This window comes from Echinops telfairi, unplaced genomic scaffold, assembly GCF_000313985.2.
Source record: "Echinops telfairi isolate 266 unplaced genomic scaffold, ASM31398v2 ScPeMD7_1;HRSCAF=3_0, whole genome shotgun sequence".
NCBI lineage: Eukaryota > Metazoa > Chordata > Mammalia > Afrosoricida > Tenrecidae > Echinops > Echinops telfairi.
Window position 1 is genome coordinate 90,627,178 of NW_022103896.1, and position 18,348 is coordinate 90,645,525.

Genomic DNA, 18,348 nt, shown 5'->3' on the forward strand with positions numbered 1-18,348 from the left:
AAAGAAGAAGAGGAACAAAGAACTGTTGTCATTAGGTGCCATCACGTCAGTTGGGACACACAGCCACCCTACATGTAACAGAGCAATGTTAAGTCCGGCACCGTCCTCACCACCATTCCTGGGCCTGAGACTATTGTGCAGCCCCTTTGTCAATCCATCTGGGTGAGGGCCTTCCAGTCCATGATAGTAAGCATGATGTCCTTCTCCAGGGATCGGTCTCTCCTGACTACCTGTCCAAAATATGTAAGGTGAAGCATTGCCCTTTTTTGCCTCCCACGAGCACGCTGGCCTTGCTTCTTGCCAGACAGACTGGATAGGAAATAAGAAGGAACGGGAACGGGAATGCCAGAGAAGAAGTAGGCGGAGGGGTGTTTCACTGGGGGACTGCAGCCAAGAATACAAAATCAAAGGTGGATAAGTTGTTAAATGGGAGCCGTATCTATTCTGTAACTTAATTCTCACTGCCATGCAATCGATTCTCACAGACACTCTCTCGGACAACGCAAAACTGCCTGTGAGGGTTTGTCAGACTGTAATTCTTTATGGGAGTAGCAAGCCTCATTTTCCCCATATGTTCTGTAAACATTCATCCAATTAAAATAGAAAGAAGAAAACAAGCTATGAGAGCTAATAAGTAAGTTTAATAGAGTTGCACACTATAAACAGAACAACTGTATTTCTATACATTAGAAAACATCATTTTAGGGGAGCTGATATCAGGGGCTCAAGTGGGAAGAAAATGCTTTGAAAATGATGGTGGCAGCATAGGTGCAAATGTGCTTGACACAATGGATGAATGTATGGATTGTGATAAGAGATGTAAGAGCCCCCAATAAAATGATTTTTAAAAGTATTTAATAAAAACAAACAAATGAAAAAGAAAACAACATTTTGAAAAGAAAATAATTTTAATGGAATAATACATAACTTAGGGATACATTAAAAATATGTATATAATTTTTATGCTATGAATGACTAAACATTGATGAGAGAAATTAAAGGCTATATATAAATAGAAATTCTATGTTCTGAATCAGATGACTCAGTATTGGTAAAAATGCCAATTCTTCCCAAATAGGTCTACAGATTTAACATATTTCAATCAAAATCAATAGAAATTTACACACTGCTTGTATGTCGATAGAATAACCAAGAACATAGAATAGTCAAATAACATTGAAGAAGAAACATAACGTTAGAGAGGTCAAAGTAGAAGATTACAGTTATCAATATTGTTAGTTTCAGAATAGGCATACAGTGTGGTATCAGAATAGGCATACAGTTTAATGGAAAATAAAAGGGTAAAATAAAAAAATATTGCTACTAAGATTCCAGTTCATACGTTGTTTTTAGATGCCATCAAGTTGGTTCGAACACATAGCAATCTTATGCACCAGAGAACGAAACACTACCCGGTCATACGCCACCCTCACAATGCTCCTGTGCCTGAGCCCATTGTTGCAGCCACAGCCTCAGTCCATCTCGTGGAGGGCTTTCCTCTTTCGCTGCTCCACCCACTTTACCAAGCGCGCGTGCGCGATGTCCTTCTCCAGGGATTGGTCTCTCCTGACAACATGCCTGGGCTGATTCTAAACAAGGGGCATGTTTAAACGGGTCTGTGCACTTGATGAATGGCTTTAGACAATTTGTCTCAATCATACACTTGTTTGGGTCTCCCCAGGGTACCTTCCCCAACACCCCTCCAAAAATGTCCAATCAGAACAGTGCCTTCTGACGGGAGCTGCTGGGCCAAGTGAATTCAAGGCAAAGAGATCAGCTTAGAAGTTTATAGTGACTATTTTTTAAAATTCCAAAGGGGAAATCATGATAGATTTAATTTTAAAAGAACATTGAAACTGCATCGATGAGGGAAAAGGCAAGAAAATTGAATTGAGGAATGTTTTTACATTATGGCAATGCCCCTGCTTATTCTTTGAGGGTAGCAAGGGATGTCTTATGAGAATTTTGTTGGTAAAGCCTACCTATCTTGTTCCTTCAGACTTCTTTTTGTTTCACAAACTCAAAGAATATTGAAAAAGAACATGATTTGAGTCTCTTGAAGATGCCAAAAATTACCATTTTACGTGGAGTAAATCAAAGAGTGAAGGATTCTTTGTGAGAGGGTTAGAAAGAAGGAAACAGCTGACAAATTAGCTTCCCTAAAATTAAACATTGTCTGCTCAAAATACATTCATACTAAAGGGATGGAAAGACAAACCACTTAGGAACTGAAAATATTTACAAACACATGCCTGACAAAACACATGCCCAGAATTCAGAAACAAATTTTACAACATAATAATAAGAGAAACAAGCCCATTTTAAAAATAGAAAATTATTTGGACATCATGTTGCTAAAGAAGAAATCAGGATAGCAATTAAGTACATGAAAAGATGCGCAAAGTCGGCGACCGAACCTTCCCTGTACAGTGCCGGTGCCGGTGCTAAGGGACTCAAGGACTTGAGAGATTAGTGGGCTCTCCGGGCCGCTGTTGTTACAGGTGGCCAAAGCTCATAATGTCAATCGTTCGTTCATCGTCCACGCCAAATGGATCGTGGGAAGGGTGACTGGGACCGCAATGCAAAAAACTGCTAAAGTGAGAGAGACCAGGCTGGTTCTGGATCCTTATTGATTAAAGTATTACAACAAGCGGAAGACCTACTTTGCCCATGATGCCCTTCAGCAGTGCACAGTGGGGATGTCGTGCTCCTCAGAGCCTTATCTGTGCCATGTTCAAAGCACGCCCAGCATGAACTTGAGGTGGTTTTCAAGGTCGGAAAGGTCATCGATCCCGTGAAGGGGAAACCCTATGCGGGAACCGCGTACCTGGAGAGTCCCATCCATTCCGACCCGCTCACCTGACCGACCGGCTGGAAGGACTCGGCGTCTTCTCAGGCAGTAAAGGCTGCAGGCCCCGGAGGAGAGACTGCGAGTGCCCGCAGTGCCACCATAGACGGTCCGACCCCCAGTGCCACCATAGACGGTCCGACCCCTCCCCTGGTATTTGTGAAATAGCTCAAAGCCGCGGAAGGAGAGGCTGGTTGTACTTTCTCCTGAACGTGTACTTTCATGAAGGCTCTGTTCTCTTCTCAGGGGCCAGACTTTCCTGGTAAAGTAAATGTCCCTGGCATCGTTCCGCAAGCTCCTGGTTTTAAAAGCTGCATCGTTTGTTTGTTTGTTTGTTTTTCATTTTCAGAACCACCTTGGTCTTGCCCAAGAACTTTTCTCTGGAGAGAAGAAAAACTTTTGACGTCCTGAGACCACGTGAAACACTTACTTTGGGTGGTATTTAAAAACATTCGCCACCCCACCCCACCCCATGATTTCTTCCATGGAAATAAGTCATCATGCTTGTGGTCAGATTGTATCAGCTGAAGCGGATCAAAATTATTAAAATGTCAACATGTGGGGGAAACAAAGATGCGCAAAATCAGTGCGGTTGGCAGCTGCCATCGACTTGGCTCTGACGAGGTATACCAGCTGAAATGGGATCGGGTCCCGTGTCATCCTGCTGGTTGAGTGCATTGTTGGAACCATCTTCAGGGTCTTCCTCTTTTTCACTGAACCTTTACTAGGAGCGGCGTCCTTCGCACTGATATCTCCTGATGACATATCCATTATTGGCCATTTGGAATCAGATCATCATAGTCAACTATCCAAAATATGTGAGATGAAATCTCACTATCCTTGCTTCTAAGGACGATTCTAACTGTCCATTTTCTTCTGGCAGTACATGGTATATGTCATAATCTTCAATATTGACATTGTTGTTAGGTGCCATCGGGTCAGCTGTGACCGATAGCAACCCTATACACAACACCATGAAACACTGCGTGGTCCTGCACCATCCTCACAATTGTTCCCGAGCCGGAGCCCACAGATGCAGCCACTGGGTCCGCCCATCTCCTTGAGGGCCTTCCTCTTTCCATCATTGACAGCAGGAAAATGCAAGTGAAGATGATGGGGAGATATCACCACACATCTTTAAAAATAGCAAACAAAGCAAAACAGAACAAGAACACCCTGAGACGACCAGTGATCAGCGCTGAAGTGCAACAGCTGAAATCCTCGGGCCATGCTTTTGAGAGTGCAAAGCGGTGCAGTTACTGTAGAAAATTTGGACAATTTCTTATAAAATTAATTAGTTATAAAATTAATATCTTATAAAATTAATTAGAAAATAATTAGTTATTAATCATGTAACTATCCACACAGATTATGAATTGAGGAATATTGAAATTTGTCAACAATGTAATGGAACACACGAAGATCTATATCCTAGGCATTCATGAGCTGACATGGACTGGTGTTGGCCATTTTTAATCAGATAATCATGGCTTGCTGTGCCAGGAACGTTGAAATGAAGAGGAATGGTGTCACATTCATCGTTGAAGGAACATTTCAAGATATATCTCAAAGTACAATGCTGTTTGTGATAGGATCATATATAAAACAAAGTGGAAGAGGTCTACATGTGTGCCCATTCCAGAAAGGAAACTTTTCTTGAATACGATTTAAAAAACTACTAAAGTAGTACATTGACAGAGAGATGCCAGACACTGAAACTGGATTCAGAAGAGGACTTGGAAAAATGAGGGTCGGGTGGATCATCACTTAGAGAATACCTGAAAAATGTTTGCTTGTGTCTTTTTGACTATTCAAAGACATTCAATCCTGTGGATCAGCATAGAGAAGAATGTCAATTGTGTTCGTGCAGAACCTGTGCATGGACCAAGAGACAATCTTTAAAACAGAACCAGGGACTATGACATGGTTTAAATCAAGAAAGATGCGTGTCAGGGTTGTATTCTTTCGCCATACTTACTCAATTGTATTCCATCTCAGAGCAAATAATCCAAGAAACTGGACTGTATGAGGAAGAACGTGGTACCAGGATTGGAGTACAGTTTATTAACAATGTTCAATGTGCCACTGACACAACCTTGTTTTCTAAAAGCCAGGAGAATTTCCTAATCAAGGCAAAAGACTAAAGTCTTCAGTATGGATTGCAGCTCAATGTAAAGAGAACAAAATTCCCAGAACTGGACTAGTAAACACAAGTTGTCAATCTTTATTTTATTTGGATGCACAATCAACACTCAGGGAAGCACCAGCCATGAAATCAAAAGGCACCTTGCATTGAGAAATCTGCTGTAAAGACCTCTTTACAATGTCAAAGGGCAAAGATGTCACTTTGAGGACTAAGGGGCACCTGATCTGAGCCACAGTATTTTCAATTTCCCCAAATGCATGTGAAAACTAGACAAGAAATAAGGAAGATCAGAGAATAATTTATCCCTTTAAACTATAGTATTGATGAAGAATATTCAAAGTACCATGGACCACCAGTAGTATATACAAATCTGTCTTGGAAGAAATTCAGCCATGTTTCTTAAAATTGAGGGTAGACAGACTGTCTTAAGACAAGTCCCTAGAAAATGACAACATGCTTGCTAGAGGGTCATCAAAAAGAGGAAGACCTCTGATGAGATAAATTGACCCAGTAGCTGCAACTATGTACACAAATGTAATAGTTGTGAGGGTGGAATGGTGTTTTGTTGAAATGGGGTTCTCAGTTGGAGCTGACTCGATGACACATACCTGCAAGAACAACCATATCACCCAGTAATCCTCCTGCTGGGTATTTTTCAAGAATGAAGAGAACAGATTCACGCATCACACAAAAACCTGTAAATGTACATAGCAAGTTTATTCATCCTTGACTGAAACTAGAAACAACCATTTGAAAATATTCATCTACTAAAGAAGGGACAAGGTCTATTGTTGTTCATCAATACAATGGAATACGATTTAGAAATAAAAAAACAAAATTATGATATATGCAGCACCATGGGAGAATCTCAAAAGTATGATGCTGTGTTAGTCTGGGTACTTTAGAGAAACAAATCCATAGAAACTCATGTAAAAGAGAGAGTTTTATATAAAGGTTAAGTGCACATCAAGAAAACATCCCAACCCAGTGCTGCCCAAACCCACAAGTCCAACATTAATTAACCCATATGTCTGACACCAATCCACAAAGTCCTCCTCCATCTCACAAAACATACACTATGACGCCAACTGCAGGAGGAAAGCTGAATGAGTGGGCGTGTAAGCATCTTAGCGCTGGCAGCGGTTTCCACACGGCTGCTCCAGCACCCAGGGCTGCATCGGGGTAGGTCCATGTGGCTTTTCCTCGGGGATGTCTTGCAGGAAGTGAGTCTTGCCAGCTGAAGCAGGGAAGTGCTAAGGCAGCTGCACCCTGGTCTGACCATCAGAAATCAAGAGAACCGAGAACTCAAAAGGCAAGGTTCACCAAGCCATTTATCTCTCTGCCTTCAATTAACCCCACATGTGTTTATCAGCCAGGTTGGCACAATAAACTTTAACGATATCAGACACAAAATATTACATACCATATAAATCCATTTCCATAGCATTCAAGAAAAGGCAAAACTATAAAGACAGCTCAGATGACAGCTTGCCTGGATTTGGAGGTGGGGAAACGGGATTAAGTATGAAAAGGTTCCCTTTGACTATAAACCCAAAACCAAACTCACTGCCATCAAGTCAAAGGTGACTCATAGTGACCCCTTGGGGGTTTCGGAGACTGTAACTGTTTACTGGGTACAAAGCCCAGTGTTTCTCCCGCAGAGCTGCTAGTGATTTAGAACTGTCAACCCTGTGATCACAGCCCCAACACATAACCACCACACCACCAAGGCTCACCTTTAACCCTAAAAGGTACAAATAGATTTTACATATTGTTTGGAGGTATACATATAGTACATAACTATATGTATGTGCTTTTCAAAACTCATAAAGACTTAAACATCTAAAAGGAATGAATTTTACCCCATGTCAATTATAACTCAACCAACCAGGTTTTTAAAAGTCTCCAGAGGGTTCCCTCAAGAGAATCTACTATGCAAATTTTGATATATTTGTGCGGGTATATCGTGATTCCTGTCTGGTCCAAAGTGAAATCAACCCACTTCCATTGAGTTGAATCTGATTCTTCATGACCCTGTGTAGTTTCTGAGACTATAAGTTTGTACTGAAGCAGATCTTTTTCCTGCTGAGTAGCTGGAGGGTTTGAACTGGAAACCCTTAGGTTAGCAGCCCAATACCAAACCCCTAGCACCAGAGAGACTCCTTCACAGTGATATCAGAAATGTAAATATGTATAAAAATGAAAATCTGCATCTTAAAATAATCCAGGGTGGAACCTTCCCCCTCAAACTACAAGCCCCACTCATTGCCATTGGATCAGTTCCAACTCACCTGGCTCTCAAACATATGGTGGTCTCATTTGAGTCTTGCTTACACTTATTCTTCATTTAATTAATTTTATTACATTTATTGGGTCAACTAATGCATTTATAACAGACTCTTAGACCTAAACTAGGGACGAAGCCTTGAAAAACATGAAAACCAAGCTCACTGCCGAGAATCAATTCTTAAAAAATAAATAAACTGGAGCTATCATACCTCATTAGATCTAAATACTTCCACTGGTATTTCTTGAAAACAACGGTGTTTCTTTACATAGCAGCCATGTATTGTTATTAAATCAAGAATTTTAACCTTGATAGAACATTATTATTCAGTCTACATTCCATATCCAGATTTCATTAATTGCCCCAATACTGTCCTTTATAGCTACAGATACAGCAGCCATCTTTACTTCGGTTCCTCTTTGGGTTGCGAAAAGCAAACATCTTTTCTTATAGGCAATAGTCTTCCAAAAGCAATCTTTTCACAAGCAAAAGCCTTCCTGAGATGTGGAGTGCACACCAGATCAGCCCCCCCAATCCTCCTCCTCAAACTTCATTTTGATATCTCCAATTTAATTATTGAAAGATCTCTCCAATTTAATTATTTTTTTTAAGTTTTGATAAAAATTCAGAGGAGGAAAGTCATTAAGTAAATCTCAAGGTTAGCAGTTCAAACCCACCAGGTGCTCCTCAGAAGAAAGATAAGGCTAATTACTCCCTAAAATATTTAATGTCTTGATCACTGTGAATCAAAATGGACTGCAGTTCTGCCGTTGTTACCATTGGCTGGGACGGCGAACATAGATTATCTTTTAAGCCCCAAACAGAAACAAGGAAGCCAGGCAGCAGGACTGAGATGTGATTTCCTGAGTCTTTAGTATCAATTGTAGGCATTGAAATTGGAGAAAAATAAGATAAAAGTGATTTCAAAACAGAAATATGACAATAATTTTGAAAAATGGGCTGGACAGTGTTTGCAGAGCTAAGCCCTCCAGTTCTCAGTAAACACTATGGAAAGGACGTTCAGAGCTGTTTGGGGGTCCATGAGACTCATTCAGGAAACAGCTGCCAGGCTGGTGAAAAGATGGAAGACGTTGCCGACAGGATAAAAAAATTAATTGGAGTCATGTGGTAGATGCAAGGGCAGGGCCCGATCTCAAGACTGCATTGAAACCAAAGCAAGGGTAGACACGATCTGGACACAGAACAAAACGCAACCCGATCAGTAAAGTACAGAACGGATTTAAACATCCTAATTCTGATGCGCACAGTAGCCCCTCAAGTGCCACCCCAGCCCAGTCTCCGTGTTCCAGGAACCAGCCAGATGATGGCTCAGCTGCGGGGATGGCTTCTGCCTCTAGCACACTGGGAAAGACAGAAAGTATGCTGTCGGGCTATCTATGAGGTCCCCCAGGAGTCCTCGGTGACACGCATCTCTTCAAGCCCCGCTGCAGCAATAAGAAGGCAGCGACTGAGAAGGCAAGGGAGCCGAGCGCGAGCCTCTGACCGTCTCCACTCGTGAGTGGTGACTGAGGTGTGCGTGGAAGGGGAACAAAACATGATCTACGTTTTGGAAAAAACAACAACAACAAAGTAACCTTCCTATTTTTAACTTGGATACTTAGCAGTCTGCCAAAAGACCATATGCAGACTAGTTTTGAATGGGTTGTTTTTCTCCCCAGTTCCACAAACTTTGAAGCCAGTGTCCAATTAAAAAAAAAAGAAAGTACGGATAATATTTAAGATGCTGAGTATTTCAAAGGAGGGCTGAATGCCTCTTTTCCCCTTGTGAAGAATGGAAAGGTCTGTTTCAGGGGACAGCGATGGGAGTTTCCTGTGTGACAAACCATACGTAGGTTTCATCGTTCTACATTGAAGCAACAGCGGTTGGGGCATTTTTAAAGATGACTGGCTACACCTGTTTTTCCTCATGATAATACATCTGTCATCATTCAGTAACGTGGGTTTTCCCGTCGAGGTGTTTGCTAATAATTTTGAAATATTAGGTCCTGCCGATGCTCTGATGATTCCAATCTACATAACTGAAATATTAAGCAGGACAGACTAAGCTTTCAGGTACAAATACTTTGAAGGAGAAAGTTGAATCAATGTACAGAGAGGTAATTTAACTGTATATGTTGTATCCACTTTCAGCACCCTTCATATTAATATCTGATAAAGATTTTCATTTGTAAGAAACCTTCGAAACAGAACCCAAGCTTCTCTTGGGGAAAGGGCAAGTTTTCAGGATAAGCAATCCAAACTTGGTACCCAATTGTTACCATGGGATAGCACATTCTATTAAAAAAATGTTAAACTACCTGGAAAATAAAATGTTCGAGTCTTCCAGGCAGCATAAAAGGAAAGCTAATGCTTTTGGGGAGCGCATTACTTAGTGTGCTTGCCGAGTGTGTAAATAATTGACTTTTGTTTGTGCTTTATGGAAAATCTGCGGAGTTAAGTTTTAGCTCTGGGTTACTTCAGTTGGCCTTTGTGAAGGTTTTGTCTATATAGAGTGGGTAGTTGACTTGTTTTAACCTTTTAGGATTTTGTTTTGTTTCTCCTTCACTCCATATTTCAAGTAAAATACTAAAAGCCAAGAAGTATATGCCAATGCTTACATACATCTCGAATGTGGAGCTCTTCAATTCTAAAATCCTCATTAAAGTTCTCTCACTGAACCCAAGCCAAAGTACTTATTGCCTCTGTTCTCCAAGGTCAGGAAATAACTATCACCAGTTCAGACTTTTCAAAGCAAACAAAGAAGGAAGGTCGTTGCTCACCTTACCTTTTCGTAACAATACTCAGTGCTTATTTTTAAAACTAGATAGTATAAATATCAATAAAGAGCTAGCCATTCTTTATGGGCATCCTATAGTTTTATAGTTCTTAATCCAAAGGTAAGATTCTATATTTCTTCTCTTTGGGGAAAAAACCCTACATGCTCCATGCTACCTTAAGCACAGACAACACAATAAGTTGGAGAGGCTCCCCCAGAGCATTTGAGGTGTATACAAGAGTCCCAACCCTATCATTTTCCTTCCAAGTTTTATTTCAAATTATTTATTTTCCCCTTTTTGTACATTTTTTGCTACAGTATTAGTGGTAGAATGTGCTGTAATATGAATCATCTCTATGTCTGTATTTATTTATTGCTAGACCTCAACCACAGCCTTCTTTCTCCCCTTCTACCTGTAGGCTTACTGTGTCTAGTCATCTACATTCTATTGATATAATAGAAATCTGTTTTGTACTTTCTATACTGTTGGACACTTTAATCAGAACTTTTACTAGGGTATCAAATAAATATGGCCTCATTAAAAAATAATTATGTCATAACATGCCACTTGTATAATGCACAAATATTAAATGTATAGTTCACAAAATTTCTATATAAGCATACATTTAAATAACTCAAGATAGATATTTTCCAGATCCAAGAAATATACTTGTGACCCTGCCAGACAATATCCACGCCCATCCCCCACCTAACCACTATAATGACCTCTGCCACTGACTGGCCAACTGACTGCAGTTTGGCTTGTGATCTAATGTATCCTCATGTCTGACTTCCTTGTATCATTTATTATTTTGTCATTTCTTCCTCATTGGTCTGTTCATTACCACACAGCTTCTATGAGCAGACTTGTGCATACTGGTGGGTAGAGGTAAACGCACTTATTTCTCTTGGATATGCACCGGGGTATGGAATTGGTGATTATATGGTAGGCTACGCATCTCATTTCATTAGAAATGGCGAGGAGCTGTTTTCTCCCTATCTTCATTGAGGCCCACCTTACATACAGCAAAATCTACGCATCTGAAGAGTGTATTCGGGGGAGTGTTGATGTTTGTATGTTGTAGCCCAGTGGCAGCCCCATGCTTAACAAAACAGAATGCTGCCCAGTTCCGTGTCATCCCCATGGTCAACTAGGGATCAGACTGTCAAAATCCACAGCATGTTGGTCTGGAAATTTCCCTGAGATCTGTGCTGGCACACTGCTGCTAAGAACTGATTTAATAAGAGAGAGTTCAAAAAGTTTGCACAAAAAAAAGTTTCCTTATCTTTTAATTCTGGCTTTTTCCCATGAACCTTTTGAAGCTTCTTCATGTTCATATACACACATATATATTTCCACTCTTTGTCAGTGAAAATGGGAATTTTATCACACCATTGATTCACACCTTGCTTTCTTGATGGACAGACCTGAATCTAATTCCTTATGTCTCATAGCTGCAGATCACTATGGCTCTATGATAATTCTGTCGGTGTTTCCATTTTTTGTTTTGTTTTCATAGGCCAAGCGGTACTGCAATAGCCATTCATGTGCCCAGGTTTTTATGAGCAGGAGTGCTGCTTTCAACTTTGACATAAGTGAGGGTTATCATGAGTCACAATCAACTCAATTGTGAAAACTGGCTTTATGAGCAGGAGGTCTGGAGGAGATGATTATTTTTTGTTTCTGACTGTATGACCAAGTCTTTATATTAGATCCTACTCATTTTTCTTAAATCTCTCCAAGAAGATAATCACTTCAAGTGTTTCTAATACCACCTTTGTGGTTTATTTAACTGCTTCCAGAAATCCCCCCTCAGTCCTTAGTAGTGCGTCTAGGGTGCTTCCTGATCCATTGACTCAACATTTCTTCTCTGTATTCCCATGTGCTTTTCCAAACTTTCCTCATTCTTCAAGGCCCAGAAAAGGCCTTCTCTTAATACTCCTAAGAAGCTCCCTGTGTTAGGCTGAGTTAACTAGAGAAACAAATCCAATGGCACTCATATATGTATAAGAAAGAGCTTTAGTACAAGAGCTGTATATAGGAAAACATCCCAGCCCAGTTCAACTCAAGTCATTAGTCTGGTACTCATCCACAAATCCCTCTTCAGACTCACATAGCCACATGCAATGATGCAGAATGCAGGAAGATCACAGGCAGGGAGTGTAAAGTATTGTTGATCCAATGGTGGTGAACACATGTCCAGGGCTCTGGCAGCCATCAGAGTCATCAAGCGGCAATATGAAGGCAGAGAGAGAAAGAGAGAGAGAGTGAGAGAGAAAGAGAGAGAGAAAGTAAGTTCCCAGGACCCTGCTTATGAGAAAGCCACGCCCAAAAGGAGGCATATCAGGCTGTGACCTAATTGACAGACTAGACTCCACCCCTACACTTCAAGTTGACATGAAATTATGTAACTACCACATTGGCAGGGAAATGGCAGGTAACAAATGTAACAATGATCACATTGACCTCAGCAACCTTCCTAACAGTGTCCAGGCAAACGCTACCGCTAGAGTTTCAACTCCCCTCTTAGGTAGTAATTTATTTTCAATCTCTAACTTGGTACAAGGCCCCAGCATTTTGCCTTTCTTTGAACCATTTGTCCCATCATTGAATATTTACCTGGGTATTACCATTCATTCCTTCTCATCACTTTATGGAGACAGTATGATTTCCTCAGGTCATTTCAGAATACCCGAGTGCGGAAGATGACCTTATTGTATGTCCCACATGCAGACAGAGTGCAGCTGTTCTGCATGAGCTCAATCAGTGCAGGGGCAGGCTTCCAGCACTATAAAGGGACTGCACTAGCTTAGGTCACAGATCAAATTGCTCAGTCCCAAGGAAGAGAGGAATGTAGAAAAATAAACTGTGTCCTTATCTATGAATAAGGTTAATATCCTGCCTTGTGTTGAGCTAGAAATTAAATAAGTTCATTTGGAGTGCTCACAGGATACACGACCATTGGTCTGCTTACCTATGGATGAGCTGAGGTTGCTTTTAAAGGTAGAGCAGCTGAAGTCAAGGAGTTCAAGAAGGAAAAGAATATTTTGAAGCTGATTGTGGTAGCAATTATACAATACTGCTGGATCTGATTGAATTGTATCTGTATTAACTCCCAATAAAATGGTTTTGAAAATAATATTTTTTAAACGGTAGCAGGCCTGTCTGGCATTTTCAGTGAAGGCCATGAAAGCAGAGTTTCAAGGACTGGGCTCAGTATTACTTCGTAATCAGGATCTACATGCTTTCTCTGCAGCTCTAATAGGCTTGCTCTTGGCTCATTATGAGTCAGAATTGACTCAGTGGGAGTGAGCTTGAGTTTTGGTTTTTAGAGAGGAGCTCATGGGGCTCAAAGGAGTTGTGTGAACCCAGTTGTGCCATACCTTTCTCTGTGCCTGCATCTTGACTCTGAAGACTGCTCATTGCAAGGTCAGCAGTTGCAACCCACCAATCTCTCCTTGGGAGAAAGATGAGGCTGCTCCCTTAGAGTTACAGCCTTGGAAACCCTAAGGAGCGGTTCTATTCTATCCTACAGGGTCACTGTGAGTTGGAATCAACTCAGTGGCAGTGAGTATTGGGAATAGTATAGTGTGATTCTAAGGAAAGTCAAATCATTTCTCTGGGTTTAATTCCTTTTACTTTATTCTTCCAAAATTGGAATGATGACTCTTCAGGCTGGGAGACCATGGATATGTGGCTGCTTCCGAGTGGCCTCAGAATCTCATTCTTTCAAATGTCTTAAAAATGATGATGGCAACAAATGTACAAATGTGCTTGACATAAAGGATATATGGATGGATTATGATAAGAGCTGTATGAGCCCCCAGTAAAATGATTTTTTAAAAAAAGAATCGCATTTTTTCATCCCTAGCCAAAGCACACTCCCCTGGAGCACCTCCGAGCTCTTTCCCACACCAGAGGCATTCAGAGACGTTTATCCTCGGGAAGCTCTTAGACTGCTGACCATCTCATGTCCCACACTGAGCCTGCCCATCAATACACTGTCTCTAACCTTTCAGGCCCCAGGACCTGTCCCCTCCCTAAACCACAGGTTATCGCAACTCAAACAACTTCCTACATTTTCTTTGAAACAACCTTCTTTGAAATTGTATGAATACCTTTTAAGATTTTAATCAAGCCCTCGTTATAATTTACTTTTGCCCTTTCTCTTCTCCAAATTAAATCAGTAGAATTTTCTTTTCCCATTTACATACAACTATATAAATAGAGACAGAAAAATCAGAGATAAAGATTAAGTAAAGGGTAGACATTATTTGCAACTCTCTTTAAATAAGATTTTTTTAAATAGCTACCCAGGAGTCACTTTATGGTGACTTTATATACAACACAATGAAACATTGCTCAAATCCTTTGCTGCAGCTCTTAGGCTAATCCATTTTGCCACCGTCTCCCTTATCCTTACTGGCCCACTCTTTCACCAGACATGTTGTCTTCTTCCAGTGATTGATGTCTTCTGGTAACATGTCCAAAGCAAGGAAATGAGACACTGTTCTGTTGTGATCCATTGGCTAATTTTCAAGTTCCACTGAAACCTGTCCACCATGGCTGACACTGCTGGTAAATGAAATCAGGAGCCCTGGTGGTGTCGTGATTATGCATTGGGTTGCTATCTGCAAGGTCAGAAGTTCAAAACCACCAGTTGCTCCTAGGGAGAAAGATGAGACTTTCTACTCTAGTAAACAGTTGTAGCCTCAGAAACCCAGAAGGACCGTTCGACCTAATCAAACGATGAGTTGGAACAATGAGTTGGAATGTAGTGAGTGAGGTGGCCCAGTTTCCAGTATCATAGCAACCACAAACTGACAGAACCTCATCTCTCCAAGTAGAATAATTCTATCATGAAGAGGCTTTAGCCAATGACCAGAAGAGAAAATATATTTGGAGGTAGGTTCTATGACAGAAAGGTATCACACCATTTATATTATTATCTAAATAAGTACTACAAGATAGTGTTCCTACTACACAAAAGTTTGAATACTTTTATAAATAATGAAAAATTATTTATTTATAAATAATGAAAAATAAAAGCAGCATTTTCCTCTTGTTTTGCAGATGAGCACCCATGCAGAAAGACGCTTCTGTCATGGACACCAGAGAACACCTCTGAACAGCTCTGACTTTCCTTCTAGCCTCCTGACGTCCAGGCCTGCATTGCCAGCACACCTTAGCTCTGAGACTCTGTGCGTTTCTCCCATCCATCTCTATGTTCAGCCTGTTCTTTGCTTATGCTTTTTCCATTGTACCATCACCACTCTCTCCGACCTCTCAGTATAGCTTCCTCCACCTCCTTTCTTTAAAGCTTGTTTAATCTCCCCTTTACTGATTGTTCTGTAGCCCTTACCTGCTATTAAATATATTTCAGAAAAAAATTGCCGTGTGCATGAAGTATTTCCCTACAGACACTAGTATTTTGGTGTTTTTGTATTTCACATGGCTTGTAATCTAGGTGGTCTTAGGTGGTATGGAATTAGTGGCGACTCATCGTAGCACTGTGAACAACAGCATGAAGGCCTCTCAGTGCCTGCGCCATCTTCAATTGTTGCTATGGTTGAGTCCACGGTTGCAGCCACTGGGTCAATTCCTCTTGTGGAGGGTCTTCTGAATCTTTACTGCTGACCTCGGTTTTACCAAACCTGATGTCACATAGGGATTGGTCATTCCTGATGACACGCCTGAAGCGTGTGAGATGAAAATTCACCACCTCACTTCTGAGGAGCAATCTGGCTGCACTTCTTTCAAGATAGATTTGTTTGTCCTTCTGGCAGGCCTGAGTAATTTCAATATTCTTCACTAGTACTATAATTCAAATGTATCAATTCTTATCCCGTTTTTATTATTCATTGTCCAGCTTCCACATGTACATGAGGTGATTGAAAATACTATTGATTGGTCAGGTGCACATGAGTCTTTTAAGTGGCATCCTCGCTCTTTAATACACACATACTGTTAGTTTAAGGAGCCCTGGTGGCATAGTGGGTTATTTTTTGGTGTGCTAACCAGAAGGTCAGCAGTTCAAAACTACCAGCTGCTCTGTGGGAGAAAGATGAGGCTTTCTACCTCCATAAAGATTTACTGTCTCAGAAACCTACAGGGGCAGTTCTACTCTGTACTACAGGGTTGCTATGAGTTGGAATAAACTTGAAGGCAGTAAGTTTTCTGAGGGTGTGTTTATCATAATACTTGTCTTATTTTTAATAAACTGGTCAAAATGGAGGACATCACCAGGGAAATGAGAGTTGAAGCCTTATCTTCTTTCCCCTTCCTCCTCTTACTCTCTGGGCATTCAGGAGACCCTGTCTTCTCAGGGATCCTCCCCCCAATGGCCCCTAACAGCCCCCAGGAGCAAGGCAGAGGAACTAGCCACAATAGCACCCACATCATTAATGTAACAGTCACTTTAGTTTTCCCTTTGCATGTAGCTTAATACTGGGCTCAGCCCCACAGAAGATTCCCAACTTAGCTACACCTGTAACAGCGTTGAGGAAAATCATGTTGAGAGGAGGGTGTTCTTCCTTCAGGAACCAAGGAAGCAAGACTCTGGTTCTTTTAGGTGAAAGACTCTGCTATGCTCATTGAGAACCACTTTACTGTTAGGTGTTCAATCAAAGTTTCCTTGATTGAAAAATGGAAAAAGGGCATTAGTTTCCTTTCCAGTTTTGCCACTGACCTCCTGACATTTGGGGCAACACAGCCACAGATGATTGAAAGCACTTGCTACATACATGGATAGGGTGTGTGTGTGCCTAACTCGGTGATTAGTGAGACCTAATCATGAGGGGTGTGCAGGGAAGCAAGGTCCCAGTGGCAGGTCCTTAACAGTCTCTGATGTGTAATTCATAATTAACAATAATAATAAAACCGTTCATACAAATCCCCCCTCAAAAAATGACTTCAAGGATTTCATCTTGCTTGGATCCACAATCAATGCTCACAGAAGCAATAGTCGAGAGTAAATGACGCATTGCATTGGGTAAACCTGCTGCAAAAGACCTCTTTACATTGTGGGAAGCAAGGACGTTACTTTGAGGACTAAGGTGCGCCTGACCCAGGTGGTGGTCTTTTCAGTTGCTTCATGGGCATGTGAAATCTGGACGTTGAATAAGGAAGATTGAAGAAAAATCCATGCATTTGAATTAGGGTGCTGGCAAAGAAAATCGAAAATGTTGTAGATTGCCAAAAGAATAAACAAATCTGTCCTGGAAGACATATTGACAGATGTTCCTTAGAGACGATGATGGCGCGACCTTTGCCTCATGTACTTCGGCATGCTATCAGGAGAGAGCAATCCTAGATAAGTGCATCCTGCTTGGTAAAGCAGAGGGGCAGCCAACAGAGGAAACCCCTCCACAGGATGACATTCTGGCTGCAATAATGGGCTCACGCCTAGGAACAATTGAGCATGGTCAGGACCAAAGAGGGTTTGTCCTGTTGTACACAGGGCCCGATGAGTCAGAACCAACCGGAAGGCCCCTCACGTGCTCACAAATAGAGCTACTTATTTTCTCATAGTTTTCTAGTAAAAGTCCATGTTTGGGGAACATGTGTCCATAAAGCTTATACGTCATAAAGCTTATATGTTATAAAGTTAATATGGATGTACATTTTGTCTAGAGTCAGAGTTAATTTTAGGGCTTTGCAATTTCCTCTCTTTACTTATATGTTTGTACATGTGTGTAAGCATGTACACATATGGACATAATTTAGGATGAGTTCTTATGCTTTCACCAATTCAAGCTCCTTTTTACTTATGAAGGAAGACACATAACTTTGATTTGAATATTAATTATGATTAAACTAATATTTCTTTTTTTCTCTAATATTTCTTTAGTGCTTACTCTTGGCCAGATATGAGGGCTTTCATAGATTCATAGGTTATCCCACATAATCCTCATGGAAGTTCAAGAGGCATACCCAATCACTAATCCCATTATAAAAACTGAAATCAATAAGGTTAAGCAGTTTTCAAGGTCACATAGGTAGCAGGTGGCAGGAGGCAGGATCAGAATTGCCATCCACATCCCTAACATACATCCAGGATGAAAGCCCAAAAAACAATAGAATTTTACTGAAGAAAGAACTGGTGTATTTTTCTTACCAGGGCTGATGGAGGAGGGCTTGGGGAAGTAGTGCTTTAATATCTAAAGGGTTCATTCATTCTTGGCCCTTGATTTGTAAACTCAGTGTTTATCTTCGGTAAGTGGTTCTGTTACCTCTGTGGGTCCTGTGCCCAGAAAAGCATGCATGAAGCTAATTTAAGCTAAACATGGCA

At 41.0% G+C, this 18,348-nt stretch overlaps 1 protein-coding gene and 1 pseudogene across 1 annotated transcript in view; both read left to right on the forward strand.

Annotated features, from left to right (window-relative positions):
* SHC3 (SHC adaptor protein 3) overlaps window positions 1-18,348 on the forward strand; it is a 249,246-nt gene that overhangs the window by 88,278 nt on the left and 142,620 nt on the right. The gene's annotated exons all lie outside the window — the stretch shown is intronic.
* LOC115868207 lies at window positions 8,218-8,807 on the forward strand (annotated as a pseudogene).